The sequence below is a fragment of the Rhinatrema bivittatum genome, chromosome 1 (genome assembly GCF_901001135.1).
Source record: "Rhinatrema bivittatum chromosome 1, aRhiBiv1.1, whole genome shotgun sequence".
In the NCBI taxonomy this organism is placed as follows: Eukaryota; Metazoa; Chordata; class Amphibia; order Gymnophiona; family Rhinatrematidae; genus Rhinatrema; species Rhinatrema bivittatum.
In genome coordinates, this window is record NC_042615.1 from 500732982 (window position 1) to 500755288 (window position 22307).

Here is a 22307-nt window from a genome sequence, read left to right on the forward strand (position 1 = left end):
AAAGTATAAACATCACCTCCCACCCTAAGTTTAAGTAGTAAGTATATACCCCTGGGATCCAGTCAGCACAACAGGAACTCAAATGTTAAATGTTGCGTGATAAGGATGCATACCCCCGTATATTTCCCTTCTTTGGAGCTAGATGCAAAAAATCTATATGGAAAGTCTTTAGTGTTCATCAGGTGCTCATACCTCTTTTTCAGGTGGGTTTCTTGAAGCAGAACAATAGAAGCTCGAGAAGAGGTTAACTCACTCAACAAAAGTTGTCGCTTTCTATAGGTATTAAGCTCTTTAAATTAAGAGAAAAAAATGTGAAAAGTAGTCATCATTGGAGCCCATGCCACCCCCTTTCTCACAATGCATGAATATAATGTCCCCACCACTCTACCTGCATAGCCAATCAATACCAAGGAGCCCAATGGTGCCCCACCACACCACACATACCCTTCCCAATGACCCATTATCTAGCCAGCCCTCCCCCCTCCCCGTTCCTTCTCAGTAAGTAGATCTGCTGACACTCCTGTTCAGATCCCACTCTCTGATAAGAGGAAAGTACATCGGTAACAGAACAGACCCCCCCCCCCCCAAGCCTCCCTTCAGCCCCCAAACCTATTAAGACCACAGACCATCCAGTAATGAATAAAATGACCTGAAAGAAATGAGAAAATACACAAGGGAAGATCAGGTATTAGGTTAGGTAGTACATAACGGGCTGGATTTTAATACCTACGCGCAGGCGTACATTTGTGCGTGCACCCCGGCGCGCACAAATGTATGCCCGATTTTATAACATGCGTGCACAGCCGCGCACATGTTATAAAATCCAGGGTCTGCGCGTGCAAGGGGGTGCACAATAGTTCACCTTGCACGCGCGGAGCCCTTGGGGAGCCCTGCTGGCTTTCCCCGTTCCCTCCAAGGACGCTCCGAAATTGGAGCGGCCTCGGAGGGAACTTTCCTACCGGCCCCCCACCTTCCCTTACCTATCCTGCCCCCCAGCCCTACCTAAACCCCCCTAACCTTTATTTTATAAGTTGCGCCTGCCTCCGGGCAGATGTAGGTTGCGCAGGTTGGCTGATGGCCAGCTCGTGATCCCGGGCACAGCAGCAAATGGCCACTGTGCCTGGAGGCTCCGGCCCCTCCCTGCCCCCGGACCGCCACTCCCGTCCCACCCATGCCCCACCCCTTTTTTCAAACCCTGGGACTTACACGCGTCCCGGGGTTTTATGCACGCCGCCGGGCCTTTTGAAAATAGGCTATTAATCAAGTTTACTTAGGGAATAGCCACTGCTATTAATTGCATCAGTAGCATGGGATCTTCTTAGTGTTTGGGTAATTGCCAGGTTCTTGTGGCCTGGTTTGGCCTCTGTTGGAAACAGGATGCTGGGCTTGATGGACCCTTGGTCTGACCCCTATGCACATAAGGCTTTGAAAATCTGCCCCTAGGTGTCCATAAATATGTAGTAAAGCAGTCAAGTGAATGTCATCAGCATTTGCATCCATCTTCAATGCAGTTCAGAAGTGGTAGGCCACGAGCCTCCCGCTTACTGGCGCAAGTGTCTCCTTTACCAGCTCTCATTCATCGGGAGGGCATATCTGCACTATTCGCTATCGCAGCCATTTTAGGAACTGAAAAGTTAATAGACAACCCTTTCTCCCTTAGGATACCAACAGCCTCAGCCACTGTGCGAATCTTGTGGGAGGAGACCTTAATTATGAATACAAGACCAAAATAAAAGGACCACCAATATCTAATGTTCTCAGACTTAAGTAGGAATGTGACGTCACATAGCTCATGCTTTTTCCTCAATGTGATGGGAGCCAAATCCTCATAAATATTGATTTTATGGCCTTCCCACATCTGTTCTGATTTTTTCCTTGCAGCCTCATGGATCTGAATTTTATAAAAACTGTGGAAGCATGTTATAATGTCACGGGCTCTGATACTGATCTTGGAACCCAGCGCTCTATGAGACCATTCCAATTTTATATCAAGGGTCACATTCGTAGCATCATCATCATCATCAATACTTGAATTCTCCTTCAATAATGCTCTGCAAATGGAAATAAACACTGCCCGACAGTCTTCATGGGGGGGGGGGGGGGGGCTCTAGCACTCTCTAAAGCACAATTTATACTGGTGTGATCTGTTCTTCAGATCTTCAGGCTTATCAGCCAAATGTTCCTGCTCAGATTGCATCTCCTTCTGTTGACCTTTGACACAGTCAAAAGAAGTGGCAAAGGCCTCACATCAGGTGTCCAATTCATCCAGGTGCAACCTTTCTAAAGTTGCTTGAATCACATTTTTTGCTTGCAGCACTCCTGGGGAAACCAGAAATGAATCTGGGACTGGTGAGGCCAATTCCAGAGCATACCCTTTCCGGATGATCTCTAAGACCCACCTGTCCCTGGTAATGTGGAACAACTCTTTGTAGAACCTTGCTAGGCGGCCATTTACAAGTGGGATTGAAGAATGGGTCTCCACAACATCACTTGCCCCCTCTCTGTCTCCCTTCTCCTCTGAGAGTCAGAGGATTTCCATGAAAGGGGTATCTCCCTTGGCTTCTTCCCTGCCAAAAGATCTTGGGGCCCTATACTGCCTGTAATCTCCAGCCCTCCATCTAAAGCTTCTAAAAGAGCTTCTATTCCAGTCCTCTGGGAGTCTCTGAACCTTCAACTCTACCAGTTCTTTCATTAGTTTCCCTAGGGTTTCCCCAAACAATAACTGACCCTTAAAGGCACTTTAGTTACCCGAGCTTTTGACGGGGCGTCTGTGGACCAGTTTCTCAGCCAGCAATGCCTTCTAGCCATCACCCCCCATTGCTACCTGTTTTGTCACGGCTCTTATCAAGTCATATAGGATGTCTGCTATAAAGGCTACCCCTGTCTGTATCTGAGCCCATGAGCTAGCCCCCACTTTGCTGGCCTCTTCTCATAATTTCTGAATCCATCTTATTAAGGCCGTAGCCACATAACCTCTGCAAATGGCTGCCTGCAGGGAGAGGCTTGCCACCTCAAAAGGATCTTTTTATGAAGTAGTCTATTTTCTGATCCTGTGTGTCTTTGGGAGCCACACCCCCTTCTACAGGACTAGTGGTTCTCTTTGAGACCACTGCTACCTGGGCATCAATTCTGGGCAGCTTAAACTCCATTTTTTCCTGATACAGTGGATACAGATTACACAAAGCACATTTAAGCAAGTTTGCTTACCGTAAATGGTGTTTCCGTAGATAGCAGGATGAATTAGCCATGCTGTCATGGGATCTGTCAATCAGGTCCGGGAGGCAGAGCTTTGTTAAGCAGAGGTTTAGCATTTTAGTCTCTGCGGCTGCGCATGTGTTCCCGTGCAGGAAAGTAACAGATTCTCCTCAGTCTGTGATAAAGCTGTAGTTGATTCGAAGAGAAGGTGACTGCCAGGGAGGAGGTTGGGTCAGCATGGCTAATTCATCCTGCTATCTACGGAAACAACGTTTACAGTAAGCAAACTTGCTTTTTCCCGTTGATAGCAGGGCTGAATTAACCATGCTGTCATGGGAGTCCCAAGCTCCCAATCACGTCAGTTGAGGTTCTTATAGTTAGGGCGTGATCTTAAGAAGTGTGGTAGTCACCGTGGACAGGAGGATAGAGATTGCAGGATTGCTTGCCCTATCTTCGCATCCGTGATTGCTTGTTGATCAAGGCAGTAATGCGATGTGAAGGTATGGAGTGATGACCATGTAGCTGCCTTACAAATGTCTATGGGTTGTATGTTTCGAAGTTGTGTCCATGAAGTCGCTAGTGCTCTGACTTGGTGAGCTTTGGGAATAGCAGACAGGTGTAACTTCTGTTTGTCATAGCAAAATTGTATGCATTGTACTATCCAGCTGGAAATGGTATGTTTGACACTGGAAGTCCAGGTGCTTTCGGATTGAACGATACAAATAGTTGAGAAGCTCGGGATTTAGATTTTGTTCTTTCTTTGTAGTAAGCTAACGCTCTTTTACAATCCAGCGCATGGAGTAACTTTTCCCTATCATTGGAATGAAGTTTAGGAAAAAAGATTGGTAGTTCTATGCTTTGATTGAGATGGAACTGCGAAATTACTTTTGGCAAGAAGGATGGGTAAGTTCTGAGAACCACTTTTTGATGAAAAAACCGCAAGTATGGAGAATAATGGACTAGTGCTTCTAATTCTCTGACTCGTCTTGCAGAGGTTACTGCTATTAGAAACACTACTTTCCAAGTAAGGTATTTTATATGTGCTGATCCCATAGGTTCGAAGGGGAAAAGCATGAGTTGTTCCAGGACTAGCTTGATATTCCATGGAACTGGAGGTTAGTCCTCTGATGAAACAAGATAGTAAAGGATGATTGGATATCGGTGTATCATTTAATCGTCTATGATATGCGCCTATGGCACCGAGATAAGATGTAGTTAGTCCAGTTTCGTACAGTGTATGAAAGTAATCCATGAGTTTTTCTGGTGGACAGTCCATTGGTGGTACGTTATTGGATATGCACCAAGTAGAGTATCGTTTCCATTTGTAGCTGTAGTTCTTTCTTGTTGAAAGTTTCCTGGATTCTAATAAACTGAATTGTGTAGAAGCAGAAACTCCTTGTCCGTTAAAAGGAGCCGTTCAACCTCCAAGCTGTCAAATGGAGAGATGCGTGCAACGGATGTAGAAGCATCCCTTGATCGTGTAGTAGCAGATCTGGACGATTCGGTAGTCGTATTGGATCTTCTAGAGATAGTCAGAGAAGGAAGCTGTACCATGGTTGCCTCGGCCAGGCCGGGGCAATGAGTTTCAGTTGAGCTTTGTCTGCTATGCACTTCTGAATTGTCCTTGTTATGAGTGGTATGGGAGGAAAGGCATACAGGTGGCCTGTCGTCCAACGGATGAGGAAGGCATCTTGAGCTATCCTGAATTGGCTTGGTCTTATCGAGCAGAATTTGGGAACCTGAGCATTGATCTCTGTTGCAAAGAGATCTACCGAAGGTGTTCCCCATTGCATGAAGATGTTTTGGGCTATGTCTGTATTGAGTGCCCATTCGTGAGGATGAAAGATTCAGCTTAACCTGTCCGCTCTTGTGTTCGCCACGCCCGAAGGTAAGTCGCTTGCAAATGTATGCAATGTCGATGAGCATGTTCGAAGATGATCAATGTCTCTTTGCACAGGGACCATGAACCGGACCCTCCTTGTTTGTTGATGTAAAACATCGCTACTTGATTGTCCATGTAGATCATGACTCTCCGGCCCCTTAGGTAGTCTTGAAAAACTTGTAAGGCTTTTCAGATCGCTCTGAGTTCCAACAAATTTATCTGTAGGGTTTGCTCTGCTATTGTCCATAAACCTTGCGTTTCGTATATCTCGAGATGCACTCCCCACCCCTTGTGAGATGCGTCTGTGGTTAGGACTGCGTTGTGAGAGGGAGGACTGAATAGTGCTCCCTTGGAGAGGGTGGAGTGTAAGAGCCACCATGTTATGTCCTTTTCCATCTCGGTTGTTAGCACTATTTTCTGTGTTAATGGTTGTGTGTATTGTTTCCATTGTCGTTTTAGTCCCCACTGCAGACGTCTCATGTGTAGTCTGGTATTGGGAACTGTAAAATTTGCTGCCGCCATGTGACCTAAGACTACTAGAACTTCTCTTGCTGAGGGTCTTTGAGTGTTGTTCAAGAGATAAAGAAGCTGACGTAGTTGTAATATTCATTCCAATGGGAGGTATGCTCTGCTCCGAATGGTATCCAGGCATGCTCCTATAAACTGCAGCTTCTGTGTTGGTAGCAGATGTGATTTCTGAAAATTGATCACTAGTCCTAATGCTTGTAAGCATTGTATTACTCTTTGGAGATGATCGATCAACATATCCTGAGTCGAGGCTATTATTAGCCAGTCGTCCAGATATGGAAAGCTCGTCATACCCTGTTGTCTGAGATGAGCCACCACCACTACCATGCATTTTATGAACACCCTGGGAGCAGCCGATAATCCAAAGGGGAGAACTTTGTACTGGTAGTGCTGATGTTTGAACCTAAAGCATAGGTAATGCCAAGAGGATGGATGGATTGGAATGTGAGTGTACGCATCCTTCAGGTCGATGGAGCACATCCACTCATTGGGTTGAATTAGAGGAAGAATAGACTTTAAGGATACCATTTTGAATTTTTCTTTGGTTAGGAATTTGTTGAGTTCCCGAAGATCCAGGATGGGGCAGAGGCCCCCTGATTTCTTGGGTATCAGGAAGTATTGGGAGTAAAATCCCGAGTTTTAGTGTTTCCGGGATATTCGTTTGATGGCCTGTTGATTGTGTAGGCTTGAAATCTCCTCCGCTAGTTGAGGCTGAGATCTTTGAATTTTTATTGTGGGAAGGTAGGGTAATGTTGGTTTTGTTGTAAAGTGAAGTTGATAACCTTGACGTATTATCTCCAGAACCCATTGGTCTGAAGTAATCTGCTCCCACATTGCTAGACATGACTGGATTCTTCCTGGTGGTGTTAATTTCTGTGGTGGTGGCTGTATGTCTACAAAGACTGAGTTGTTTTAAGCGCAGTTGCCGGTTGTCGAGTCTGCTGTCTCTGATTGCGAGGTTTACCCCTACGTTGAAGAGGGGCTTGTTGTTGTTGTGGTTGTTGATAAGACGGATATGGTTGTGGATGGAAAGATTGATAAGATCTATAAGGTCTACGACTATAAGAAGATCGACGATTATAAGGGTAGTAACGTCTGAAGGCCGAGTAAGCAGGTTGTGACTGCAAAGATTGTACTGCTATCGCTTCGTCTTTTAGCTTCCCTACCATTTCTTGAAACCTGTTACCAAATAGGTTATCTCCCGTACACGGTAGATTTGCTAGTTTTTCGTACAAATCCTCTCTTATAGAACTGGGGTGTAACCATGCCATTTGACGGGCTGCTATGGCTGTTGCTGATGCTCTGGATGATGTTTCCAGACCTTCATAGACTGACCTAAGTAGGTGTCAGGAGCACTCTTCCATATCATGGAGCATTTGAGGTGTTTGATCCGCCGTAGAGGAGAGCATACCCTTTGTCGCCTGAATGCATTCATATAAATATTGTACCATATAAAATATGTGATGCATAATTCTAGTGTTGAGCATCGTGTTTTGGTACACTTTCCATCCAAATATCTATTGTCTTTGGTCGGTGGGTATGTAGAGTAATTTTTTGATTTTTTGAAGTGTTGCATCGCCGATTCTACCACTATGGACGCATGAGGTAGTTGTGGTGGCACATACGGTGGATCTTTTCTCATCCGAAATTTTATATCGGTCTTCCTTGAGACCGCTGACAAAGATTGAGGTATTTCACAGGATTTTTGGAGAACAGTGTGTAACAAATCTTGAGATGGTAGTGAAGTGGGTTCTCCTGGAACATCAAAACTTTTTAGAAGACCTAAGGTCTCTGATCTAGGATCTGATTCCTTTTGTACATCTAAATACAATATGGTCTTCGGGCGGGGAATATGGTTCCTGTGGTTGTTCCTGAGGATCCGAAGGAAACCTTGTCGAGGATGAAGGAGATGTAGGTGGGGATGTAGAATCTCCTTGTGTGTCATGCTTTGTACTTGGAGATGGAGATCGGTCTGGAACTGGCGATACTGGAGGTTCTGGCGATGGTTCCCTTGAAAGTTGAGCCTTAGGGTCACCAGAGGCCTTCGGTGGTTGATTTGTCATTTTGTAAGAGGATTCTAAAGTTTCATAGAAACCTGCTAGAGATTGTGACAACTACCAGAAAGCATCCCTTGTTTTAGGGGGTATGTTGTGGTAACAGATCTGCCAGTGGTTGAGTTGTATCTCCTACTCCTTTAGACGAACTACTTGAGGAAATGGAAGCATGAGACGAAGTGAGGCATATTGGCGACTGATGTGAATGTGCCCTAGGATGCTGACTCCTGGAGAACTTTGAGGTGGAAGGGCTGACTTTCGATTCTGAGGTCTTCTTTGGCACAGTTCTATGATGGGAATGATGTTTGTGCCGATGTGTATGCCCTGATGGCATTTGAGTTCCTTCCCTTGAAGGTGAACCTCTCCTACGCTTAGTTCGAGACCCTTTTGATGAAGTCTCGGAACGTCGTGGCGTAGATTCATGAGAGGTGGAGTGAGATAATTGTGGAGATTGATGTCTCCACTTCCAACCACTTCGGTGCCTGTGTGTTCTCTTTTGCCGTATATTCTGTGATCCGTTTCGGTGTCGTGGCATCACAGTAGGCTTTGACGTCCCCGGTGCCGTAATGTGTGTCGACTCACCTGGCGCCGTAATCTGCATCGATGTCCTCGGCGCCGTAATCTGCGTCGACATCTACGGCATCATGGTGGTGTGCGTCAACGTCCTTGGCGCCATAATTATTCTCGACGTCGGTGCTGCGCTCGTTTTCGGTGCTGAGCTCTGCGCAGACTTCTTTTTCGGCACCATTTTCTGGGCCTGCCCCGTTCCGTCCCAAGACGGCATTGAACGGACATCGGCGCCGTCCATTTCGTCGAGGCTGATCGGTCCTGATCAGCTGGATCAGATCCCTGATCCAATGGCCCCACTTGCCTCGTTACCTCCTTCCCTCCAGGCCTGGAGGGATGAGGATCCCAAGAAGCCGCTCTCCTGTGAGGAGGAGCGGGTTTCTTCACCGGTCCCAACGAAGAGTGAGCCTTCGACGGTTCCGAGAGCTGAGGAGCTCTTTCATCCGGTAGGCCCGTTGCCTCTGAGCCCGAGGGGACATGCGAGCACAAAACTCGCACTCCCCCGCGTTATGGTTGGCGCCTAGGCAACGGTAACATCGGTCATGGCCATCCGTGACCGACATTACCTTGCCACAGCGACATATTTTAAACCCCGATTTCGACATCTGAGGAGAGAAGTAGCTCCGCGTGCGATCCCACGCGCGCGCACGGAAAGAACAGACTGAGGAGAATCTGTTACTTTCCTGCGTGGGAACACAGGCGCAGCCGCAGAGTCTAAAAAGCTAAACCTCTGCTTAACAAAGCTCCACCTCCCGAACCTGATTGACAGATCCCATGACAGCATGGCTAATTCAGCCCTACTATCAACAGGAAAAGCCTTTAATTGTGTATCTGGGGTGTCCCATTCCAAATTTATCATAACTTTAATATCTTGATTTAGGGAGAATGACTTGCCCTGTCTTTTTATGCCTTTAAAAATGGGGTCTCCCTTTCTCTTAACTGGCTTGTCTTTCTCCCCCAACTCCAGGGAGGACACCACTTGCTGGATGAGAGGGCCCAGTTCCTCTCTCCTAAACAACCTTACTGCTGTGTCCTTGCCTTCCCCCACCTCCTCTCCTGACTCCAGAGGGTCACTCTCCTCTACTGGGGAGAAAGTTGGGGGACTTTAAGCCCCTAGTCTTCAGGCTTTATTCATATCTACTCCCCCCCCCCCCCCCAGGCTTACCCAGGGATGGCTTTGCTTCATATTATCACTTTCCATTTCTTAGTATGCATTATGCATTAATAAAATGAATTCAGAGAACAATTCATTTTCACTTTCCACCTCCTCTGGATTACTGGTAGGGTTACTTGAGCCTTCCTGCTTCATAGGATCCCCCAATAAAACTACCACCGCATCTCTGCCGCTCTCAGCCCTTCCCTGGCTGTCTCTCTGTGCAGGCATTAGCTCCTCTCCTTGGAGCATTTCACATTCAGCTGTGTCTTTCTGCTGCCCCGCCTCCAGCTTCCTGTTTCTATCTGAGCCGTTTCCTTGAGTGGGTCCAGTGCCTCACACCTGCGGCAGTAAGAGCCGATTGCGGTGCTCTGTGGTGGCTACATTGGGGACATCTCTTTCCCTGGTCTGCCATCCTGCAGACACACTCCTCTCAGCTACAGAATTACTTCTCCTCGGCATCCCCTTACAATATCCTGATCCGACTGAGTTCCCCCGCACTCTGCAGGAGAAAAAGGAACTTTGCATTAGCCTGAGAAGGTCTGAATTTTACTGAAGGCCCATGCGTCTGTTGCTCTTTGCTCCATTCCAAACTTTTTTTTTCTGTAATCTCTCCTAGCCCACATGCACCTCCTCCGCCAGTGGCAGAGAACTACTGACAAGTTGCACGCTATCCAAGAAGATATAACAGCAAAAAAAAAAAAAAAAAAAAGGAAGTTCTTTGCCTCCACCTCTTGGTGAAAGGAGGGATCCCAGAAGTTCAGTCTAGTCTGCAGGATAAAAAGGAAGTGATAATTTAACACTGCAAGTGCAACATTTTTCATCAACTATACAAAAATATTTCATTTTGTTCTTGATGTTTCCTCTGCTTTTGCCTTATGTCTTCTAACATCTTTTCCTGATTCTCCTTTCCAGTTTGTTTTCCCCCTTTCTCTGTCTCACCTTTCCTCTCTCTCCTGTTCATTTCACACTGCCTCTTCCATTTTCATCTTTACCTCCCACACCTCCCATCAGCTTTCATCTCTAATCTCACTCTTGCATCTACTTCTGCAATGTTGTTTAACATCTATTTGTAGGGGACCTAAAGGATCCTCTACTAGAAAGACTAATCCAAGCCTTTGGGAGTTGTAAGTTTAGGTTCCCCACAAGAGGGAGAAGCAGATGGTGTACTTGACTGTATATAAAACCCTGCCACCATCTCAGGGTATGGATTCTTAGTTCAGTTTTTCTGAGTTTCCTTTCACAGATCAACCCATCTGTACTGTCCATACTTCTGATTATTTTTCAGGGAAAAGCACTCTGGGGTTCTCATGGACAGAGGCCTAGGTAAAGAATTTGTGACAAAGGGCCTTGCCTCTATGTCTAGGTTTTGGAGACTTTATTGTCTAAGGAAGAAGTTTTTCTACCCTTCCTACCTCTTATTTGGTTTCTCTTTTGAGTAAGATTCTGTGTTATTTGGAGGAAGTGGTATCTTTTCCCTAGAAAAAAAAGCTGCCATTTCATCAAGGAGGAATGGCTTCAAATCCATTACCAAAGAGTAAGGGAGTGTGAGGGTATCATTCAAGAATATTTCACTTTTGTCTCAGGTAAGCAACACTTGGGAGGAAAAGAAAAATTCTGTACCAGTTTGGTACTGACCAGGAAAATTAAATAGGGAAGCTTATAGGAGAGGTATGATAATTGGGACTTTTTCATTCTGGTAATTAATTGGGGATAAATTCTACCCATTCCACCATGGGAAGAACTGAACTTAACTTTGTTGACTTGGAAGGAGAAGGAGAAGGAGATATATTCTTACAGAAATTGACTTATTTCAAATTGAAGGTATTTGCTGGAAGTAGGTCACAAATTTATTTGAAATTTTGATGGTACATCAGTTGGACTTTAGCATCAGTGAGCTGTAAAGAACTTTTCATACCATTTTATTAACTATCAGTAAAACTGTATCTGTATTGGGACCCTTACTTTTCAATATATTTATAAATGATCTGGAAAGAAATACGGCGAGTGAGGTAATCAAATTTGCACATGATACAAAATTGTTCAGAGTAGTTAAATCATAAGCAGATTGTGATAAATTGCAGGAAGACCTTGTGAGACTGGAAAATTGGGCATCCAAATGGCAGATGAAATTTAATGTGGATAAGTGCAAGGTGATGCATATAGGGAAAAATAACCTATGCTATAGTTACACAATTTAAGGTTCCATATTAGGTGCTACCACCCAAGAAAGATCTGGGCGTCATAGTGGATAATACATTGAAATCATTGGTTCAGTGTGCTGCGGCAGTCAAAAAAGCAAACAGGGAGGAAGTGACGTCACTCCTCATGAGAGCTGCCTGAAATCTGTGCTCTCAGCCCAACTGGACCAATTTAGCGGGATTTTTTTATATCCCTGGATCTCCTGCTTACATTACCTAGTGGCATAGTGCTCCTGGAACTGAATGGCGACGTCCGTGAAGAAAAAAGCCACTGACCTTCACAAATCTTCGTATGCGAAAAGTGGAGCTGATCCTGCCGACTCACGAGGTAAAATGGCGCCGGAGGACAAGGAAGACAAATCGGGGGAGATGATCGCGGACAAGAGCGAACCTCGAGGCGAGTACAGTATCCGCAAGGAAATGAGGGAGTGGTTTCAGGAACTGCGCAAAGATATTAAAACTTACAAAATGGAAATGACCACCCTGATTGCGGAATTGCGGGAGGATGCCGCTGAGTTGACCAGGCGAATAGATGAAACGGAAGTACGACTCGATACCCAGGGTGAAGGCTGGCATGCTCTGCAGAAAGAAATTGCAGTTCTCCACAGCACATGCCAGTCCCTTGCAGACAAGCTCGAAGATATCGAGAATCGGAGCCGCCGCTCTAACATCCGCATAAGGGGCGTGCCCGAGTCAGAAGATTTCTCAGACTGCACAGAAGTACAGATTAAAGTCTCTCAGTTTTTTCTGCTACAAGGTGAGCCGAGTGTGGATCTTACAGCTACCCCTATTAAAATAGAGAGAGCTCACAGAATTCTTGGACCAAAGCTGTCTAATCAACCCAGAGATTTAGTTGTGTGTTATCATTCTAATAAACAGAAGGAACAAATATATAATTTGGCTCGCAAGCAACGCACTTGGGAATGGGAAAGCCACACCATCACCATATTTGCAGACCTTGCAGCTGCCACCCTGAATAGACGACAAGAATTCAGGTGCGTCACTACTCAGCTACTGGCTTCTAACATTTGCTATCACTGGATATTTCCAGGAGGACTGGTATTCACGATTCAAGGATCTTCACATCGCGTACAATCGGTGGAAGAAGCTGCGGAAATTCTCAAGTTGGAAGGCATAAATGTGGGGATCCCACCAAAGGATCCTGCGGCCAGGAACACCAGCCGTACTTCATCCACTGCGCCACCTAGGTGGCAGAGGGTCACCAATGGACGGCGGAGATTGCAGAGGAATTCTAGTGGGTCCACCATGCACACAGCACCTGCGTGACTCTATAGAACAAAGGTGTTCCCTTGTATATAAATATATATATAATATATATATATTGTATAATCTTGATATTGTATATATCTTGTATATAGAATGTACATAATGCCACCATCTTGTAAATAGACCACAACCTATCCCACCTTGTCCTATGTATATTCATAAAACCCAATTGCTTCCCTGCCCCCCCCTCCCCCAACCTAGTTCTAATATCAGTTACAATGTAAAGCCCAGTTGGATGAATTTACTGTTGTCTGGAAACAGATGTGATGTCTTGTGCGAATGTCAGTATAGAAAAACGTTAAATAAATAAATAAATAAAATAAATATTGAACCAGTTTTGTGGTCCGATCACGCACCTATATGGTTTACCCTGGAAATACAAGATTATGATAGAGGCCACCATTTCTGGAGGTTAAATGATTCACTACTTGATGATCCGCAGTACCTCACGCAGGTGAAAGCTGAGATAGAAGATTATTTAGAACATAATGACACTGAGGACGTTAGCCCTGTGACACTATGGGATTGCTTAAAAGCTGTTCTGAGGGGGAAATTCATTGCCCGCTCTACTTATCTTAAAAAACAGAGGGGGAAAAGCCAGAGCTAGTCTACTTTCTCAATTACAAGCCCTTGAGAACCGCCACAAGCAGGATATGACAGTTGTATCAGTTAAGACCCAAATCACAGAGCTACGAAATGCGATAGAGTCTCTTGATGCCTCAGTGTTTGCTCACCAGATCACTTTATTCCAACAAAAATACTTTGAGGGCGGTAATAAAGCAGGGAAACTGCTGGCACAAACACTTAAAAGACGCCAAGCCCAATCTACTATAGTTAAAATAAAGGCGGACAATGGGGACATGCTCACAGATAATAAGTCCATATGTCAAAGATTTCTCCAATTTTATTCGATACTGTACTCTGGAGATGAATCTATAACACCTGATAGGATAGATGAATATTTGGAAAGTGCCCCACTGCCAGAACTAACAGGGGCTCAGAGAGATATTTTAGAACATGACATTACTGAGATAGAAGTTAGTCAGGCTATAAAATCGCTGAAACCTGGGAAATCTCCTGGCCTAGATGGATATACTGGCCGTTTTTATCAGGTGTTTGCTCCTCAACTGGTTCCCTTTCCAGTGAACTTTATCCAAGCATTACGAAAGGGGACTCCACTCTCCCCTTGGGGCAACACTGCCGGGATTACAGTGCTTGCTAAACCGGGTAGAGATCCGACGCAGTGTGGTTCTTATCGCCCGATCTCTTTAATAAATATAGACTTGAAGATTCTGGCTAAAATTTTAGTGACTCGATTAAACAGTTTTATAGCCCAAATTATACATGCAGACCAAGCGGGTTTTATACCAGGCCGACAAGCCTAAGTTATGCGCGTAACCCTCTTAAAAGGCCCCTGCGTGCGCCAAGCCTATTTGTCGACACCGAAGACAGCCGAGGAATCTATGACGGCACCGAGAATCATAACGGCATCGACCTCGATTTACGCACAGCTGCCATAGACATCTTCGATGCCGATTTCTATGTTACCGCCATCGACTGCTTCGACTCCGAGGCGACCATGTTCAACAGCACCTGCGTCGATGCCACTTACAGTTCCATCGACACAACCGCAGACAGAAAAACCTGAACCTCAGGATCTGGCTTTCTTCCAATGTCTCTTACAGAGATACCAGAGTGTCATCGATACCCTGCCAAAAAAATCAACAGGAGAGTTTTCTTCATCACCCTTCAATGACCCATTACCATGACCATCGGGGATTCATCAACCACCCAGATCCTTCCCAAAATCTCCCTATAGAGATGATGATGAGGATTCTTGGGATGATCAGAGTACAGATACATCTTTGGAGGACTTCATGTCAGACCCTTCACCACCAGAACCGAGAAAGAAGTCCCCACCAGAAGATTTATCGTTTTCCACATTTATACAGAACATGGCAGACATCATTCCCTTTAAGCTGTCAACAGAACAGGATACTAGACAACACACTTTAGAGGTCCTGCAGTTTGTTGTCCCACCTAAACAAGTTTTGGCAATCCCAATACATGATGTCCTCTTGGATCTGCAACACCAGATTTGGGAACACCCGTGTACTGTCTCCACAGTAAACAAACATGTGGACTCCACATACTTGGTACAGACAGCACAAGGATTCCAAAAGGCAAAACTACCACATCAATCTGTGGTAGTGGAATCTGCCCAAAAAAAATCAAAGTGTATCCGCCAACACTCCTCAACTCCACCTGGGAAAGATCACCGCTTCCTCGATTCCCTTGGAAGGAAAATTTACCAAAGTGCAATCCTGAATTCCAGAATCTCTGCCTATCAACTGTATGACAGAGTACCAGAGAAATCTCTGGAAACAGATGGAAGAATTTACCAATTCTTTACCAACACAATTTCAGGAAACAGCACAGGCCATAATCAACAAAGGCCTAGAAGCCGGGAAACATGAAGTGAGGGTGGCGTACGATAACTTTGACATGGCTTCCAGAACAGCAGCTGCTGGAATCACTGCTCGCAGATATGCATGGCTGAAGGCCTCAGACCTCAGGCCTGAGGTCCAGGAAAAGCTAGTCAACTTACCATGTCTAGGAGACAATTTATTTGGGGATAAAGTCCAAGAGGCCGTACAACAACTGAAGGACCACACAGAGACATTACGTCAATTGTCTCAGCTGACACAAGATACATCTACACAACCTCCTTGGTGACTACCTAGGAGAGAATCCAGGCGTCCTTATTACAGGCCTAGGAGATACTATACTCAAACTTCTAGAGCTAGGTCAACTAGGCCACAACAAAGATCCCAAGCCAGACAGTCTATGACAGCCCGCACACAGCCTCCTCCACAGACAGGCCCAGCGGCGGGCTTTTGAAATAAAGGCCAGAGAAAGATCCATCCCTTAAACCCTCGACCAGATCTCCCAGTGGGAGGAAGAATATCCCACTTTCACACCCATTGGCTAAAAATAACCTCAGACCAATGGGTTCCCTCTATAGTTTCTCGGGGATACAAACTAAATTTCCTATCAATTCCAAAAGAATCTCCACTGAGCCCTTTTCCACAACAGGAATCTCAACTGGTTCATCTACAAAAAGAATTATCCACCCTTCTGAGAGTCAGGGCTGTAGAGCCAGTGCCCCGGACTCAGCAGGGCAGAGAATTTTATTCCCGTTATTTCCTCATTCCAAAGAAAACCGGAGGCCTACGTCCCATCCTAGATCTCAGAAATCTCAACAAATTTCTAAAAAAGGAAAAGTTCAGGATGGTTTCTCTAGGCACCATGCTTCCACTTCTTCAAAACAGGAGATTGGCTTTGTTCTCTGGACCTTCAAGACGCTTATGCTCACATTCCAATATTCCCTCCTCATCGCAAGTACCTGCGCTTCATGGTAGGTCATCAACATTTCCAATACAGAGTACTGCCATTCGGACTAGCCTCTGCTCCCAGAGTATTCACAAAATGTCTGGCAATAATTGCAGGACATTTACACAAAGAAAGTATCCATGTCTTTCCATATCTAGACGACTGGCTCATAAGAAGCCAATCTCTACAAGGAGCTCTAACCTCTCTGAACCGAACGATCACTCTACTTCACTCCATGGGCTCTCTCATCAGTTATCAAAAGTCCCATCTCACCTGCTTCAATTCATAGGAGCAGAATTGAACACCATCCTCTCAAAGGCCTTTCTACACGAAGATCGGGCAGAGACACTTTCCCAGTTGGCAAACTCGATTTGATCAAAGAAACAGGCAACAGCTCATCAGTTTCTAACCTTACTAGGCCACATGGCCTCCACAGTTCATGTCACCCCTATGACAAGGCTAGCCATGAGAGTAACTCAATGGACTTTACGGTCTCAATGGATACAAGCCATTCAACCACTACATTCTCCAATTCAAGTAACCCACCAGCTACGTTCCTCTTTACTCTGGTGGGTGAACAAGGACAATTTGCGCAAGGGCCTACCTTTCCAACAACCAGTCCCACAGATAACGTTAACTACCGATGCATCCACCTTGGGTTGGGGAGCACACATAGACACTCTCCAAACTCAAGGGACTTGGACAACTCGAAGCAACATTTCAAATCAATTTCCTGGAACTTCGAGCTATACGTTATGCGCTGCATGCGTTCAAGGACTGCCTTTCGCACAAGACTGTTCTCATTCAAACGAACAACACAGTTGCCATGTGGTACATCAACAAACAGGGAGATACGGGCTCGTATCTCCTTTGTCAAGAAGCTGCACAGATTTGGGGCTGGGCCCTGAACCACTCAATGTTTCTGCGGGCCACTTATCTGGCAGGCATTCACAATGTACTAGCAGACCAACTCAGTCATCATTTCCAACCACACGAATGGTCCCTGGATCCCTTAGTAGCGACCAGGATATTTCAACGATGGGGACAACCAACAATAGACCTCTTTGCGTCACATCTGAATCACAACGTGGAAAAATTCTGTTTTCTATACAAACAGAAGAATCAACCAGCCAAGGACGCCTTTGCTTGCCCTTGGATCTCAGGCCTACTATACGTGTATCCCCCGATACTGCTCATAATCAAAACTAGTGAAGCTACAACAGGACAATGGGGTCCATGATACTCATAGCCCCCTATGGGCCTCGACAAGTATGGTTTCCCACACTTCTAGACCTATCAGTCAGGGAGCCAATTTGTCTAGGAGTAGCTCCCACTCTCATAACTCAGGATCACGGTCGGTTGCGCCATTCCAACCTTCAATCTCCATCCCTGACAGCATGGATGTTGAAAGCTTAATCTTTCAACCAATGTATCTCAAGTGCTTATAGCTTCACGAAAACCCTCAACACGAAAGAACTATTCTTCGAAATGGAAAAGGTTTACTTCGTGGTGCAACCAAAAGAATATTAATCCTTTCACTTGCCCCACTACTTCTCTACTAGACTACTTATACCATCTTTCAGAATCTGGTCTCCAGACTTCATATCTGTAAGAGTACATTTAAGTGCAATCTCAGCTTACCATAACAAGCTGGGAGATGCACCTATATCCTCACAACCTCTCGTCAGTAGATATATGAGAGGTTTAACTCAACTTAAACCACCAATTCAGCCACCAGTCACAGAATGGGACCTGAATCTGGTTTTAACCGGGCTCATGTGTTCTCCTTTCGAACCCATAGATTCCTGTGAGCTTAAATTTCTCACATGGAAGACTATCCATGTGCCATTACATCAGCTAGAAGGGTTAGTGAGTTACAAGCACTTGTCACGTACGCACCCTACACAAAATTCCTACATGACAGAGTGGTTCTCCGTACACATCCAAAATTCCTTCCCAAAATAGTTACGGAATTCCACTTGAATCAATCCATAGTTTTACCCACATTCTTTCCAAGGCCTCATTCCCATCAAGGAGAAACAGCCTTACACACCTTGGACTGTAAGCGTGCGCTAGCATTTTACATAAACCGCACTGCAGTCCACAGAAAATCTACTCAACTATTTGTTTCTTATGATCCAAACAAACCAGGTAAAGCAGTGGGTAAACATACTCTATCCAACTGGTTAGCAGATTGCATACAGTTTTGCTATGAAAAAGCAGGCCTTTCTCTCCAAGGGCGAGTAAAGGCACACTCAGTAAGAGCAATGTCAACCTCAGTAGCACACTATCGTTCAGTGCCAATCCTTGACATATGTAAAGCTGCAACATGGAGTTCTCTTCACACCTTTGCAGCTCATTACTGTTTGGACAAGCAAGGACGACAAGATTCAGCCTATGGACAATCTGTCTTAAAGAACTTGTTTCCAGTTTAATCCCAACTCCTTCTACACCCAACCTGCTGTATTCTTCGGCTGACTCATTTTCAACAACAATACTTCACTGTTGCTTCTCTACAAAATGACTCAGCCTCTAGCTTGCTAATCACCCATATGTGAGCACTAGCATCCTGCTTGTCCTGGGATAAAGCAAAATTGCTTACCTTGTAATAGGTGTTATCCCAGGACAGCAGGATGTAGTCCTCACAGAACCCACCCACCACCCTGAGGAGTTGGGTCTTATACTTTTTATTACTTTATTTTTGCTAAGCATATTGCTACATATGAGACTGAAGAGAGACCCCTGTGGCAGAGAAAATTAGCAGGTAAGAACCAATTTTCTTTTCCCTGTACATACCCGGATCAGTCCAGGACAGCTGGGATGTACCAAAGCTTTCTCAACCAGGGTGGGACTGAGAGAGTCCCACTCTGAGCACACTGGCCCCAAAAGAACCGGGCTCTGGAGCCCTGATATCAAGCCGATAATGCCTTGCAAAAAAGTATGTGGAGGCTGCCAAGTAGCCACCCTACAAATTTCCTGGGACAACACCTGCTGACACTCCGCCCAAGAAGTCAACTGAGACCAAGTGGAATGAGCCTTAAGACCAGACGGAATCGGCCGACCCTGTACCAGGTAAGCCCAAGTTTTCACCTCCTTCAACCAACGTGCAATCGTGGACTTAGAAGCCTTCTGCCCTTTTCTGGGCCCACTCCACAGCACGAAAAGGTGGTCAGAGAGCCAAAAACTGTTCGTCATTTCCAAGTAACACAATAGAACCCTCTTTATGTCCAATTTCTGCAAATCTCTAGACTCTAGAGAAGAAGAGTCCACCCCCACGAAGGAAGGGAGCTCCACGGACTGGTTCAAATGAAAGGAGGATACCACCTTTGGGAGAAAGGAAGGAACGGTTCTCAAGGAGACCCCTGCCTCGGAAATCCTCAAGAAAGGCTCCCTGCATGATAAAGCCTATAGCTCAGATACCCATCTTGCGGAAGAAACAGCCACCAGAAAAACTGCCTTCAAAGTTAGATCCTTTAAGGTCGCACGTCACAAGGGCTCGAAAGGGGCAGAACAAAGTGCTGTGAGCATCACGTTCAACCTCCACGATGGGCAAGGACTCTGGACCGCAGGACGAAGATGCTTAGCGCCTCGTAAGAAACGAACCACGTCTGGGTGAGAGGCTAGCGCAATCCCCTGCACCTTCCCTCGAAAACTGCCCAAAGCCGCCACCTGCACCCACAGCGAATTGAATGCCAAACCCTTGGCTAGGCCTGCCTGCAAGAAATCCAGGACTTCCGGACTAGACGCCCTGGCCGGCTGTACATGGTGGTCTATACACCAGGACTCAAACACGCCCCAAACTCTAACATACGCCATAGAAGTAGAAGTTTTATGGGAACGTAAGAGCGTGGTCACCACCGCATCCGAATAATCCTTACTCCTCAACCGACGCCTTTCATAAGCCATGCCGCTAGACAAAAGCGATCTGCCTCTGTGAAGTAGTCGAGGTCCTGCCGCAATAGCGTTGGAGACTGACGAAACCTCAGTGGACCGTCCACTGCCAGATTCAGGAGGTCCGCAAACCACGGGCACCTCGGCCACTCCGGTGCCACAAGAATCACTCTTCCGGCGTGCACCTCGATGCGGCGTAGGACCTTTCCCACCAATGGCCATGGGGGAAACACATACAACGGAATGTCTTTGGGCCAGGGGAGGACCAGAGCGTCCACCCCATCTGCCCCCAGTTCTCTCCGCCGGCTGAAGAACAGAAGACAAAAGGCATCTGAGAGTTCCCACTCCCCAGGATCCAGTTGGTGACGACTGAGGAAATCTGCCTGGACATTGTCTATGCCAGTAATGTGAGACGCCGCTATCCAGTAAAGATGCTGCTCCGCCCAGAGGAACAAGAGCTGGCCTTCTGCCGCCACTGGATGGCTCCTGGTGCCCCCCTGACGATTGATGTAGGCTACCGTCGTCGCATTGTCGGAGAGCACCCTCACCGATCTGCCCTCCACCAGCTGGAGGAGGGCTTGGAACGCTAAGTGAACTGCCCTGGTTTCCAAGCAATTGATCGACTAGGAGGCTTCCTGCCTGGTCCATTGGCCCTGGACCGCTGTATCTCGACAAACCGCTCCCCACCCAGAGAGGCTGGCATCCATGGTCACTACGATCCAACAGGGAGTCTCCAAGTCCATCCCCTGATGCAAATTGTGTGGCGAAAGCCACCACTGAAGACTGGAACTCGCCTCCCCCGACAGGGGCAGGACAATATGGAAAAGCTGTGAGCGAGGATTCCAACGGGACGACAAGACTGACTGAAGAGGACGCATATGTGCGCAAACGCCCACAGCACGAGGTCGATGGTTGAGGCCATGGAGCCCAAGACCTGCAAATAATTCTAGGCTGTGGGTTGAGCGAGAGATTGGAAATCCGCCACTTGTGCCCTGAGCTTCAAAATCCTTTCTTCTGTCAGAAATACCTGACCAGATGACTCTTCTCGGGGTTGACCACCCATCCTAAGCAGTCCAACATCCAGAGTACACGTGTCACCGCGGCTTTACAGAGGCTTTTCTACTTTGCTCAAATTAGCCAATTATCCAGGTAGGGATGGACCAGAACTCCCTCCCATCGCAACCACTACCTTGGTGAATACCCTGGGCGCCGTCACGAGACTGAACTGAAGGGCGCAGAACTGAAAATGGTGCCCCAGGACCGCAAATTGCAAGTACTTCTGATGGTCCGGATGTATGGGGATGTGGAAGTATGTCTCAGTCAGGTCCAGCGATGCCAAGAACTCCCCCTTGTGCACCGACGCTATGACAGAGTAAAGCATTTCCATCCAAAAATGGGGTACCCTCAGAGCGTGATTTACCCGCTTCAAATCGAGGATGGGACGAAATGTCCCGTCCTTTTTTGGTACCACAAAGTAGATGGAGTAGCGCCCACGACTTAGCTGCACTGGAACTATGGCCCCTAGATCTTGCAGGCTCTGCAGGGTGACTTGTACCGCCCAGCACTTTAGGCTGTATGCGCAAGGGGACACTATGTAATGGTCCTTGACCGACCGAGAAAAATCTAAGGCGTAGCCGTGCTCTATTATGCCGAGGACCCATTGATCAAATGTCAGTTGGGCACATGCCTCCCGGAAACAAGTTAATCTTCCCCCGATTCTGGGAACGGAAGGGTGGGCCGGCCTCACTTCATTGCACAGTCTTGGAGCCCCCATGGGACTGGGGAGCACCATGTCTGGCTGGGCGACGGCCCTGAAAGGATGGTTCCAAGAAGCCTGACTGGGCACGCTCTGACGAAACGACGACCCGGTGGACTGTGAAGACCGGAAACTATTCCCCCGGAATTGAGTCCGCTGAGGAAAGGAACCTTTGGACTGAGGTCTATCCTCCGGCAACCTGTGGACCTTATTCTCTCCCAGAGACTTGATCATGTCCTCCAGCTGTTGCCCAAAAAGGAGCTTCCCCTTGAATGGCAAAGAACTCAGTTGTGCTTTAGAAGATGTACCCGCCGCCCAGTGCCTGAGCCAGAGAAGCCTGCGGGCGGACACCGCTGAAACCATTGTCCGAGCAGACGTCCTCAGGAGATCATACAGGGCA